Consider the following 13,584-nt stretch of genomic DNA (forward strand, 5'->3'; position numbering starts at 1 on the left):
TTGGAATCACTGAGCATCGTCCTTGCGGCGTCTTTTAGAGTTCGATTTCGACGTTCAGCAACCCCGTTTTTTTGAGGTGTTCGAACTGAACTGAACTGACGCACAATCCCTTTCTCAGCGCAAAAATGATCAAGAACAGCATTCCTGAACTCTGTTCCATTATCGGTACGCAACGCTTTCACTCGATTGTTGGTCTGATTTTCGATCATCACAATGAATCTTTTGATGAGGTCAGGGATCCCAGCTTTGTTGGACAAGAAGAAAACCCAAGTGAATTAAGAGTAATCATCTATCACAACAAGGCAATATGAGTTACGATTTATGCTGAGAACATTAACTGGACCAAATAAATCCATATCTAACAACTCGAGCACTTGACTTATGGAGTTTATCTGCTTTGGAAAGTGTGGTTTTCGATGATGTTTTCCCTGAGCGGAGGAAACACATTTTTCAAAAGTAATGAAATCTTTGACAGGTAACCCTCGGACCAGTTCATTTTTCGCAATCTGATTCAACTTCTTTGCATTCGCATGACCGAGACGACGATGCCACAACATCGCATTTTGTTCAGAAGCTTTGGAGAATACACAGGTGACATCGTCAGGGAAATTTCTATTCATGTCTATAATGTAGGCATTTTCATCTCTCTTAGATCTTACAAGAATCCAATCTTCAGGGATAACAATGCCAGGCTTTAAGATCAGACATTCCTTATCTGTGAAATGAGTAGAGTAGCCCTTGTCGCATATCTGGGATACACTCAGCAAGCTGTGCTTCAGTTCCGGAGCAAAGTTAACATTCTCAAAATTCAGCACTCTATTTGAAACAGTTCCTCTTTGAGTAATTTTTCCGCCCTCTCCGCCCGAAAAAGAAACATATCCTCCATTAAAAGTTTGAATGTCATGCAGTTGGGATATGTCTCCAGTCATGTGCCGGGAGTAGCCGTTGTCGACATACCAACGTCTGGCGATATTCCTCTGCAACTGTCCCTGCACGATGACGGAATCATTTAGTTTTGGGAACCCAGGTCATCATAATCCTGGGTTGACCCTTTCCTTTTGCAGATTTTTCATTTGATTCTTTCTTTTCTTTGATTTAGAGGTGAATGGTGACTGATCTGAAGTTGTTTTTAAAAGAGATTTAGGTATCCACTAAAAATTAGGTTTTGAAATTTTTCTAGATTCTTTTGAGCCGGTGGATTTTCTACTTGAAGAGTTTGAAGATCCAATCCTGCTCTGTGGCAAATTCAGCTTAGGCTTATCCTGAGTTGATTTTGGCGAACTCCTGTTGTTTTTACGAAAAACCTATTTATTCTTTTGAGACTTTTTCATTTTCATGTCACCATTTCGAGAACGAGTTCTGGGGGTTTTTCTAGTTAAAGATCGTCCCCGAAATTTGCTCTTTCCTCTTTTTGTTGTATGAGAAACAAACATCCGGTTCATATAATTTCTTACAATGTGTCCAGCAGTGCCACAGTTAAAACAAATTTGTTTATTATCAATGGTTTTGGCACTGCTGTTTACAGATTTATTCTTCTTATTTTCATTATTAACACTTCCACAATTGCAAGTTCCATCGCATGATTTTGATGCAGATGTGGAGGGTGTAGAAACATTCAAATCAGATTTATCAGTTTGATTAGAAACAACATCATCATTCACAGAATTATCAGACTGAAATAAAACACCCCCAGACACAAAAACATTAGCATTTGTTTTTGACACAGACTCATCACAAGAATTAACACCGGACATAGACACATGAATATTTAACTCAAAAGTTTCAGCTTCATGCTCCCCCTGAACTATTGATATATCTGCACTTAAAGTAGAAATGTAAGTATCCAAACTCTCATTATTAGACTGTATTGACTGCTCAGAAGCTGACTTTCCATATACCATACTAGGTTCTCTGTCAATTTCTTCTTGAGACAGATGAATAGCAGTATAATTGTGATTAAAGGGAGGAGGGACACTCTCAAATCCTAGTCCAACTTTTATTTTATTTCCATGAGTGATATCCCTCCAATGTGATTGTCCTTCAATTAATTTTGCAATCTTTTCACTTGAACCATCGTATTTCTTGAAATTATATTCAGCTTTTTCAAAACAGTTTTTTAATGTGTCAAGTTCCACAGTTACAGCAGCAAATTTTCTTTTGAGATGATCATAATTCTCACATTTGTTGCTGTAATCTTCTTGTAACTTTTTAAAATCTTTTGTTTTATTTTCTAATTGAGTTTTTAAGGGCTTTTGATTTTTTCTAAGAGTATATCCCTCATATTTCAAGTCGTCGTTCTCTCTTTTGATTATCTCAATTTGATCTCTTAAAAACTTAACAGTTTTAATACAGGATGGAGAGCAACCGAATTCACTAACCTTAGATTTGACCGGTTCAGGAGTGGTCTGCACCATGAATGCAAATTGCAGATTCATCATTTGCTCTTCTGGATCTGCTTCCATTTCTTCATCTTCTTCCTTGACATAAGCAAGATTTGCCTTTTCAGGTCCTGAAATGTTTAGGGCCTGAACTTGATCTTCCCAACTAAACGATTGGGCCACCATTGCCATGTTTGCAGACTGATTTATTGAAGATGATCCTTTGTTGTTGCTGTGAACATAAGTTACTGGCACCATGGTTCTTTCAGAGTTCTCTCGTCGATCGGGTTTTGGGCATTCCCTTGCAAAGTGACCTGGTTCATGACAATTGTAACACCGTAACTTTCCTTTACTAAATCCCATCTTCTTGTCAGAATTTACACTCCAATTATTCTTTCCAGTCTTCTTTGAGAATTGTTTAGCCCTGAGCACTGCCATTTCCATTTGCCAAGTAATATCCATCTCTTCCACATCTTCAGGGTGAATTTGGTCGAGATCAGCGAATGAAAGTTGTAGAGAGAGCTCTCCGGCAACAAAGGCATTAGAATTTACTAATCCAGTAGCTAGAGCCAAATTTTCCTCTTTTTCACTTGCAGATGAACTTTGGGAACCAATTCCTTGAGATTGAACTGAGACACCTGTGGAAGAAACAACACTCGAACCAACTTGAGATATGTTTTGAGATTTAGGGACTTGAGTATGTTGCATTTGAGATAAGTTGAATGGTGTGGTTTGATGAACTGCATAAGGTTGAACTTAGGGAATATGTACTTGAGAATTTGGATGGGTGGTAAAGCTTGAGAAAGCGGTGTTGTTGTTTTGAATTCCAAGATTAGCTGTAGAGTACGAGTTGACATGGTCGATTTCTCTTTGTTTATCATCAAGATCGCAAGCTTTGATGATTGCCATTGTTTCAGATAAACTCAATCGATTCAGGTCTTTTGTCTTTTTAATCACTGAGACATTCATGTCCCATGATTTTGGAAGAAAATTTAGCAGCTTCTTGTTAATTTCGGACCTAGTAACCCTCACGCCTGCGGAGCTCATTTCGGTGGTTAGTGTGATAAATCTTTGCAGTTGATTTTCCAGTGTTTCTCCCAATACGTAATTGAACATGTTGAATTTTTGTCGAAGCATGTCTTGCAGGCTTTGCTTCATGTCTTCATTTCCTTCATAAACTTCTATGAGTGCTTCCCACAATGCTTTTTTTGACGTGTATTCATGAAATCCTTGTGCTATCTTAGGAGACAACGACATGGTAAGTGTAGCAAGTGCCTTTTCTTGTTCTTCAACTCTTTCAAAGTCATCATCAGTGTAGTTTTCAATTTGTTTGTCAATTACTATGCCATCGTCTAGAGTGGATGTAATCCGAATTGGTCCTCTTAAAATACATCTCCAAATTTTGAAATCTTTCATTTTGATGTATTTTTCAATTCGATATTTCCATTCAGGAAATCCTTCAGTTGATAGCAATCTGGGAATACGAGTAGTGGTTCCCATAATTGCATCCAAATCTTGATGAGAAGTCATACTTTGAGATTCCATTTTGACACCCACAGGTAATCACACACTTGACTTCAACCGTACACCCAACAACACAATAGTACTTAACCGCACACACTAACAGCAAACAAGTCTTAACAGCAAACAAATTTTAACCGCACACACTAACAACAAATAAATCTCAACCGCACACACTAACAGCAAACAAATCTCAACCGCACACACTAACAGCAAACAAATCTTAACCGCACACACTAACAGAAAACAAGTCTTAACCGCACACACTAACAACAAACAAATCTCAACCGCACACACACTAATAACAAATCCAACCGTACACAATGTAACCGCACACTCAGCCTTACACTTCTCAACAGTAAAAACCAACCACACACACTTCAAGAATACGCTCCACCGCACACACTATGGCAGCAAACCTTCAACAGTTGACAACAAACCCGATTTTCTCAGATTTTTTATGAAACTTGATTTCAAGCTTTTGCAAACTATTAAAAGCAAGAATCAAACAACAGTTCTTCGATCAAAAATACTTCAGAAATAGTGAAATTTTTCCACCCTCACACTCCAAAAAAAAAAACTTCAATTGATACCAAATTGGCTCTGATACCAATTGTAAGTCCCAAAACTAAGGATCCAATTCAGTAATCAATGAAGTTAATTGCAATTAAGGTGAAATGTAGAAGAAGAAGAAATAAATTCAAGCATGCACACATCTATTATGAGTAAATGTCAAGTACAACTTGAGAAAAGTACAACCACTGCAGTGTTCTGACTGAAAGTAAGTAAATCTGACACAACTCAGTTGCTATAAATAGTACTCCTCCTACCAGCACAAGAGTATGCAGCCGTACACACGTGTGCGGTCGCACACACATGTGTGGCTGCACACATTACAAGCCCAATACAAGAAATATTGCAATACACACTCTGACATCCTGAGTAGATCTATACAAAAATTATGACTAGCTCAAACCACAAAATTATGGACTTTCAACTTTAAATGAAAACGATTGATTCATAAATTCTAGACCGGGCGACACTACATGATTAAGGACATTATACACAAGATCATGGTCCCAAGATATGATATGTAGGTTAAGCAAAGAGTCAAAACATGTTTTCCTACAAAGTTATTCTTGCAGAGAAGCAACCAATTTCTATTCCTGTACGAGCCACCCTTGTTCATGAGTTTTTTTTAATGAAGGAGTGAGATGTAAGGAGAGGGACGAGAATGGGATCGAAGGAAATTGAAGAGAATGAAATACAATTAATCGTGTTCTTGAGTTAGAGATGAATGGAATTGAACGGAATGATTCAATCCTTTTTTAGACTTCCCCTCCTAGTCTGCCCAAAAGTGGGCGAATGAAAAGACATCTATTTTGCTTCCCCTCGCCTTCCATTATATCTCTTAAAAAAACTCAAGAACACATTTTCCAAATGATTTACTTCCAAACTCTTTCATTCCACTCATAAATGAACTTTAGAACAAGGTATTAGTTTGAAACATATTATGGTTTTAATGTCTGTATTAAATACTTGCATAACATATTAGGTGAGACATTTAATACAAATAACAAGTGAGAAAGTAATGAAAATGTTAATTGCAAGTTTATATATGATGACATGCCTAAGCCGACATGGAAGAGTCACGCCCGGCCGAGAAACCTGGCGCCCTAGCCGAGCCAAGAGAAGCGGACTCAACGCCCGCTAGCGCCCCTAAGAGCAGGGCGCCCCGGTGAAAGGCTCATGCCCGCCAGGGACGCTCCCGTCGTCAAGACAAAGGATACGTTAAAGCGACAAAGCAAACGATCAGAGCATTACCGTTGGATCCAATGACAGTACTCTAACAGAAAGAGGCGCACAATCCTCCAATTTGCGCCTCTGGCCTTGTCCCATAAAAGCGATCCTGTCTCGTACGGACGAGCAGGGTCGCTAAGTATAAAAGGACGCACTCAGGAGCTCTAAAGGTAAGCAATCTTCTCAGAGAAATTTTCACTGAAAACACCACAAACTCCATCTAACTTGACTGTCGAAGCGTTCTTCTGGGAGCCTCCTCCCGGGAACGGCTGACGGTTGTTTTCTCTTGTGACCTTGCAGATACCTTATAGGGTCATACCAGAGAACGAACAGGAGTTACAAGTGTATGTCGCATCATTTGGCGCCATCCGTTTTCTGTGACGAAGAACGAAACTAAAACCACTGTTCAACAGAATCAATGGCGTCTGATGGAAGCGATGGAGTTGAAGGAGTCCAGAACAGCCCCATACGCTCCATGACACCGTTGGACGACATACTGCCGCCCATAAAGACCACCAAAGAACTCACCAGGGAGGCAAGCTCTGTGCTAACTGTGGTACCTCCGACAAGCCAGCAGCTAGCTCAACTGCTCCCTACACCGTCGGAAGCAAACACGGGGGCCACCATTCAACCACTATCCCAACAACCGTGGACAACTATGGGGACGGTACCATTATCCACACCCTTTCCGACTCCGTTGACATTTCAGCCAATGGCGACGCAATTCTCAGTAAACCAAACACCACCATTCTTTACCCCGGTGGTACAACACCAACTACCGTTTTTCCCAGCAATGATGGCAATAAGCCAAACACCAAACACCCAACCAACATTTCACGTACCGCCACATAACCAGATACCAAAGAGCACACATCCGATGCTCCCACCGCTCACACAAGCCATGACAGCACCACCATCGATTTCCTACCCTACGACAGGAACATGGGGCGAACCTATAGTGACCACTAACATGAGCCGACAGCAACCTACACCAACACAACTCCCAACCCAACCTCAACTCATGCACCCAAGATACTTGCTACAGCTGTCGTTCCAGCAGCAAGCCTTCTATGGCCCCAACCTAGGGTACCAGGCATTCTACGGTCATCTCGAGGCGCAGTCGTGTAACACGTCCCACCAATATAATGTGCAAGGCTCGCTAGTCATACCCAATCATGATTGCATGTCGTGGAGTGTCACATCTCTGTTTGCTAGGGAACTGCTAGATTATGAAATCCCAAATACAGGGAAACTCCCTAACTTGAAAACTTACAATGGTAAAACCGATCCGGATAGTTACATTGATACGTATGAGTGGACGGTGACGTCATTAAAGCTGGATGAGCATTTCTGGTGCACATATTTCCCGACCACTATCGATGGAAATGCAGGCACGTGGTTCATGACGCTACGACCAGGTAGCATTTACAACTTTAGCCAACTCAAGTATCTGTTCCTCACAAACTTCATGCAACTACGAAAGTACAAAGGCGATTCTCACTCCATCATCGGATATAAGCAAAGGGAAGGGGAAAGCGTAAGAGAATACTTCACACGGTTTATGAATGCCACATTAGACGTGTCAAGTCATGACGAGGGCCTTATAGCAGGAGCTTTCACATGGGGACTCCTGCCAGGTCCTTTGCACAAAAACTCATGGGAAAAAAACCACAGACAAGAGCCGAGTTAAAGGAAAGGGTGGAAAGATATCTAAGACAAGAGGAAGGCGAGGCAGCGAAACAAGCATATTTAAACGCTATGACAGTCAAGCGCTATAACTAACCTCACGTAGAAATGATGGAAGGAAGCAGACACTCCGGACGAGGGAAGAGACCGCTGGGTTGCTTCAGGTCACTCGTCAGAGACGACAGACGGGGCCGTCGACCAGATGTATATGTGGTTGCAGATAAGCAACAAGAAAAGGCACCAAAAGGATGGTACTGCGAATACCACAAAAGAAAAACACATGATACCACCAATTGCTCGGTCCTTAAGAAAGAGATGGAGGAGAGAAAACTCAAGGGGGATCTTGTGGAGATAGTACGCAACCTACACGCCAAATTCGACGCAGAAAACGCCAAAGGAGATCCGAGAGAGGGTACTCAACCCAAAGAAATATTCATGATATGCGGCAAGAGGGGTAGACACGAAGGAATTACCTGCCAAGAGAACCTCGTGGTCACGACACAAACTCTCACATTCTCAGCACAGGATCCCAAATCGGAAGGCTGGACAGGTGATAACCTACTCATAATCCAAGCCTCTATTAAGGACGTGGTCATACACAGAGTGTATATCGACACAGATAGCTCAGCAGATATCATCTACGAGTATTGTTTCCGTCTCCTCCCATATAGGTGGAAGGATGGTCTGAGATCTACAACGGGAAGGTTGGTCGGATTCACAGGACATAGTCTATGGCTGTTAGGCACCATCCACCTCCCCCTTACACTAACTAGTCATGAAAAGCAACGAAGGAAAATGGTTTTGGTTGATTTTGTTCTAATTCGACACTCTGCAAAACATAACATCATTTTAGGAAGGCCATCTCTGCTTAAGTTAGGAGCGATCCCGTCAACAATGCATGGGATAGTAAAGTTCAACACTAGCGAAGGACCGGCTACAATCTTGGCCACACCGCTAAGACAACTACAATGTTTTACGATCATGCAACCAGCCGAGATGACAAGGGAAATCAAAAAGGCACGGGGCGGATTGATAGAAGAGAAAGAGGTGATCAATGAAGAGAACCCCGATCAAACGATCAATATAGTCCGCAACCTCCTAGGGCACACCAGACGGGCGCTCGTCGAACTCCTTAGGCAATACAAACACGTGTTTGCATGGGCCCCCACAGACATGATTGGCGTAGACTGGAAAATCCTAGAACACAAACTCATGATTAAACCAGGTAGAAAGGAAGTTAAGCAGAAAAAGACGGTTCAAGGAGGGGACCGCAATAGGGCGATCAACGCGAAGGTGGCTAAACTGACAAAGGCGGGGATCTTGAGAGAAGCAATCTTCCCAACTTGGATAGCCAATCCTGTCATGGTACGAAAACATGATGAGTTATGGCGCATGTGCATCGAATTCTCTGATCTTAACAAAGCGTGCCCTAAGGATTGCTATCCCCTACCAGAAATCAACCAAAAGGTAGAATCGTTATAAGGTTTCAAATTAAAGTGCTTCCTGGATGCGTATAAAGGATATCATTAGATCCTGATGAATAAGGACGACGAGGAAAAACGGATTTCTACACAGACCATGGTACATTTTGCTACACCAAAATATCGTTTGGATGTAAAAATGTGGGGGCAACATATCAACGCTTGGTTGACTCCATGTTCTCAAACCAGATTGGAAGAAACACTGAAGTATACATCGACGATATGGTCATTCAAAGTGAGGATGAGGCAAGAATGTTACAGGATGTCAAAGAGACTTTTAGAACGTTGGAAAAAGCAAAGATGAAGTTGAACCCGAACAAGTACACCTTCGGAGTAAAAGAAGGCCAGTTCCTAGGATACTATGTTACCAGGAAAGGCATCCAACCCAACCTAACAAAGGTAGACGAGTTCATGGAAACTCCACCTCCAAGTACTCTAAGGGATGCACAAGGACTGAATGGGAAAATCACAGCGCTCAGTAGGTTCATCTCAAAGTCGGCCAACAAAGCTATGCCGCTATTCAACACACTAAAAGGTTGTATCGAGAAAAGTAATTTCCAGTGGACAGCATCAGCAGAGGTTGTACTCCAAGGCATCAAGGAAGCTTTACACAGACTACCCATGCTATCCAGCCCCATTCCGAGTGAAATATTGCAAGTATACCTCTCAACTTCAACCGAAGCTATATCTTCTGTGCTAGTTGTGGAAAGAGAAGGGGAACAGAAGTCAGTGTACTTCGTTAGCCGAGCGCTACAGGGGCCTAAACTTAACTATCCCACCTTGGAAAAAGTTGGTGCTGGCACTTATTTATGCTGCAAGATGTTTGAGACAATATTTTTAGGCACACCAAATAGAGGTCCTGACGAATTGCCCGATCAAACAAATCTTACTCAAGCCCGAAACGTCAAGCAGACTTGCCAAGTGGGAAATTGAGTTGGGTGAACATGATATTAGTTACCGGCCAAGGACGAGCATCAAGGGGCAGGCATTAGCAGATTTCCTACTCGAAATCCCAGGAGAAGGAGATGTATCCAAAGAAGGAATTATGGCAGTGAAAGAAATCCCAGAGGAATGTCGAAAGTGGACATTATACACTGACAGAGCATCCAGTAAGGGGGGCTCAGAAGTTGGTCTAATCTTAACCAGACCAGAGGGAGAAGAAGTTACATATGCTCTCCGTTTTGACTTCCACACCTCAAATAACGAGGCAGAGTATGAGGCACTACTCGTCGGCCTGCACCTGGCCAAGCAAATGGGGGCAGAGGCTGTAGCAGCGCTGACGGACTCAATATTGGCTGCCAATCAGGTTAATGGAAACTTTGAAACTAGAGACAAGAGAATGGAAAGATACGTTAAAACAATGCGACAACTTACCAAATCCTTCAAGGAGTTCACAATCAAACAGATCCCAAGGAGCGAGAACAGGAGGGCAGACGCCCTAAGCAAACTAGCGTCAACATGCTTCGACCACTAGTCAAAGATGGTTCTAGTCAAAGTACTCAGGGAAAGAAGTATAGAGGAGTGACAGATAAGCACACTCATGACAGCGGGACCCACGTGGATGACCCCGCTGATAGACTACTTACAGCAAGGCGTCCTTCCTGATAGCCATGACGAAGCCAGAAGAATACGCATAAAGGAACCTTCATACGTACTAATCAAAGGGGAGTTTTATCGGAAGGGGTTCACAACCCCATGGCTAAGATGCGTAGATGAAGCTAAAGGAAAGAGGCATTACGGGAAGCACACACAGGCCAAGCAGGTGCACATGAGGGGGCGCGAGCCTTAACAGGGAAGGTGATCTGGATGGGAATATACTAGCCCACCGCGCACCGAGACGCAGCAGAGCTAACAAGAGCGTGTAGGGAATGCCAAACATTTTCCCCGGTCCAAGCGAATCCACATGCGCCCTTATCTAATATATCCAGCCTATGGCCATTCTATCAATGGGGAATAGACATTGTGGGACCATTTCCAGAAGCACCAGGGAGATTAAAATACATGGTCGTGGCGGTGGATTATTTTACAAAGTGGATTAAAGCGGAGCCGTTGGCATGCATAACAGGAAGGAACATGATTAAATTTGTCTGGAAGAACATCATGACCAAGTTTGGCACGCCTAAAACACTGATAAGTGACAACGGGCTCCAATATACTAAAAACTCGTTCAAAGAATGGTGTGACAGCAAAGGGATCAATCAGCAATTCACATCAGTAGCACATCCACAAGCAAACGGACAAACAAAAGTATCCAACAGAACCATTGTGAACAGGATCAAGAAACGGTTAGGGAAGGCCAAAGGAAACTGGACTGAAGAGATACCAACGGTCTTGTGGTCATATAGGACCACCCCGCAGACAAGCACGCAGGAAACACCATTTAGTTTGACATATGGAGCGGAGGAAATGCTTCTACCAGAGGTGATGATAGGCACATTAAGGACAAGCCATACTGACAAAGAGGCCAACTCTCAAGACCTGAGGCTGAATCTAGATACCCTTGAGGAGAGGCGAGAGAAGGCAAGTATACGCCCGGCATCGTACAAACGTGCGACAGAAAGATATTACAACCACAGAGTCAAGGAAAAAGCATTCAGAGTGGGAGAATATGTGCTAAGATAGAACGAAGAAAGTTGGGCCCAGCCTCAAGGTAAGCTGGGACCCGTATGGGAAGGCTCATATAGAGTTGTCGAAGCAAACCAGAATGGGGCATACGCCTTGGAAACGATGGAAGGAAGATAAATACCAAGAACATGGAATGAAAGGAATTTTAGGAAATTCTACTTCTAAAACAAAGCCCCACAAGAAGACGATAAAGCCAGGATATTCCTCTATGCGAGGATCGATGGATGGCTCAAGCGCCAAAGCGTAAGAGACCAAGACCGAGACTTGAGCGTTTGAGCACCCTACAAAGGAAAGGTTCCGTTACTCGACATGTTTAAAGCCTTGTACTTAGTATACAAATCTAAGCAATCAAAATGTTGAAACCTATACTTAGTGTACTGAACTCTTAATTTCATGATTGACGCACGCAATGCTCAGTGCATTAAGTCCTAAATTCTGGTGCATTAAATTATAATGCTTAGTGCATTCAATATTAATACTTAGTGTATTAAATACTCAATGTATTAAATTCTAGTGCATTTAGCCTTAATACTTAGCATATTAAATACATACGAGGCTCAACACATCGGCTTATGCAGATGCTTATTGCGTCGAGCTATCAATGCATAACCCTTCCACTCAGTATAAGGTCGAACGCTTAGAGTGTGGTCCTGTGGCATTAGTCAATCTGGAAACTAACAACATATAGAGCAATGAACACATAACAATCATATTGCATAAACCATCAAAAGTCACATAGGAGTAACATCATCGACAAAGTAAAAAAAAACAACCATACATGGAAGTCCAAGACATAAACATCAAACAAAGCAGCAAATACACAAAAGTTTTCACACCCCATAGGGATAGCACATGAAATCTACACACCTCCGATCACATTGTCACCGCCACCATTTCCCTCAACATTAACATTGTCACCTCCAAGCCCAACAACATCTCATATGCCTCCAGCGTTCTCAGAAACAATATCCTTAACACAGCTTGCTCATGAACAACGGTTATGGCATCCCCATCACCCTCATCACCCAAACAAGCGTCGACATCCAAATGACTGCCTGCACCACCTCCACCACCACTTTTAATAATGACATCCTTGTCACCAACAACAGTGTTGTTACCATGATCACCCCCCCCCCCCATTACCACCAACCACATCTTCAGGAGTACCATCGGAACCAGAAAAAGCACAAAGATCACGAACCCCCTGCATGTCCAAGTCACCTAATCCCAACAATGAAACATGATCCATACTAGCAAAGGCTAAGAGAACCTCATTGACACTAGTAACAGAGCCAGAAGCAGGGGTGTCCAGAAGACCTTGGTGACCAGCATCGACTAGAGCTTTACGTACAGACTTCGCTCCGGCAACAAAGGCAACGTGACGGATGAGGCTCACCTCCCCCGCAAACTCTGGATGCTCGATCATCTTATCCACGACTCGTACAAGCCCCACTCGTAACAACCAGTTCAGATCACGTCGTACAACGTTCACATTTGACTGCAAATCAGCAACTACCCGATCATGATCAACTGCATCACTTCAAGACTTTCGACTTGAATCATTAAACCCTCGATAACCTGAGAGAGAGAGAATCAATTTTCGCTTCCAAACCAGACCTGATCTCTTCCATGGCAGCTTTCTCGGAGGCAAGAAGCTAGTACTTCCGCTCTAAACGCTGAAGATCACTGTTAAGTTCCGAAATACGACGCTCCAACTCAATAACACGATCCCCATAGCCGACATGTGCCCTTTCCATCTCGCTGAACATCTGAATACGTCGTGCTCCGGCAACAAGATAAAATATGGACTGCGCGACAGCGTAGGTCATGTTATGGGATGTAACGCCCGGGTTTCAGGGCTAAGCATTTTTGTCAATGTAATAGTCTAGGTCAACTCTTGTAACTCTTTTTGAAGTAATAAAGATGAAATATTTGATTATTATGTGAATTATGTGTGTTTATGTGTTTATTAGTTAATTATAAATGTATAATTAATAAAGAATAAAAATAAGCGTCAAAGTTAAAGTGTGAGATAATCCCTATATCTCTACATAAAGTTGTAGAATATGTCTCAAGGTTTCCGTACATATAAA

This window comes from Lactuca serriola, chromosome 5 (genome assembly GCF_051521515.1).
Source record: "Lactuca serriola cultivar US96UC23 chromosome 5, Lser_US96UC23_V15, whole genome shotgun sequence".
NCBI classification, from domain to species: Eukaryota; Viridiplantae; Streptophyta; class Magnoliopsida; order Asterales; family Asteraceae; genus Lactuca; species Lactuca serriola.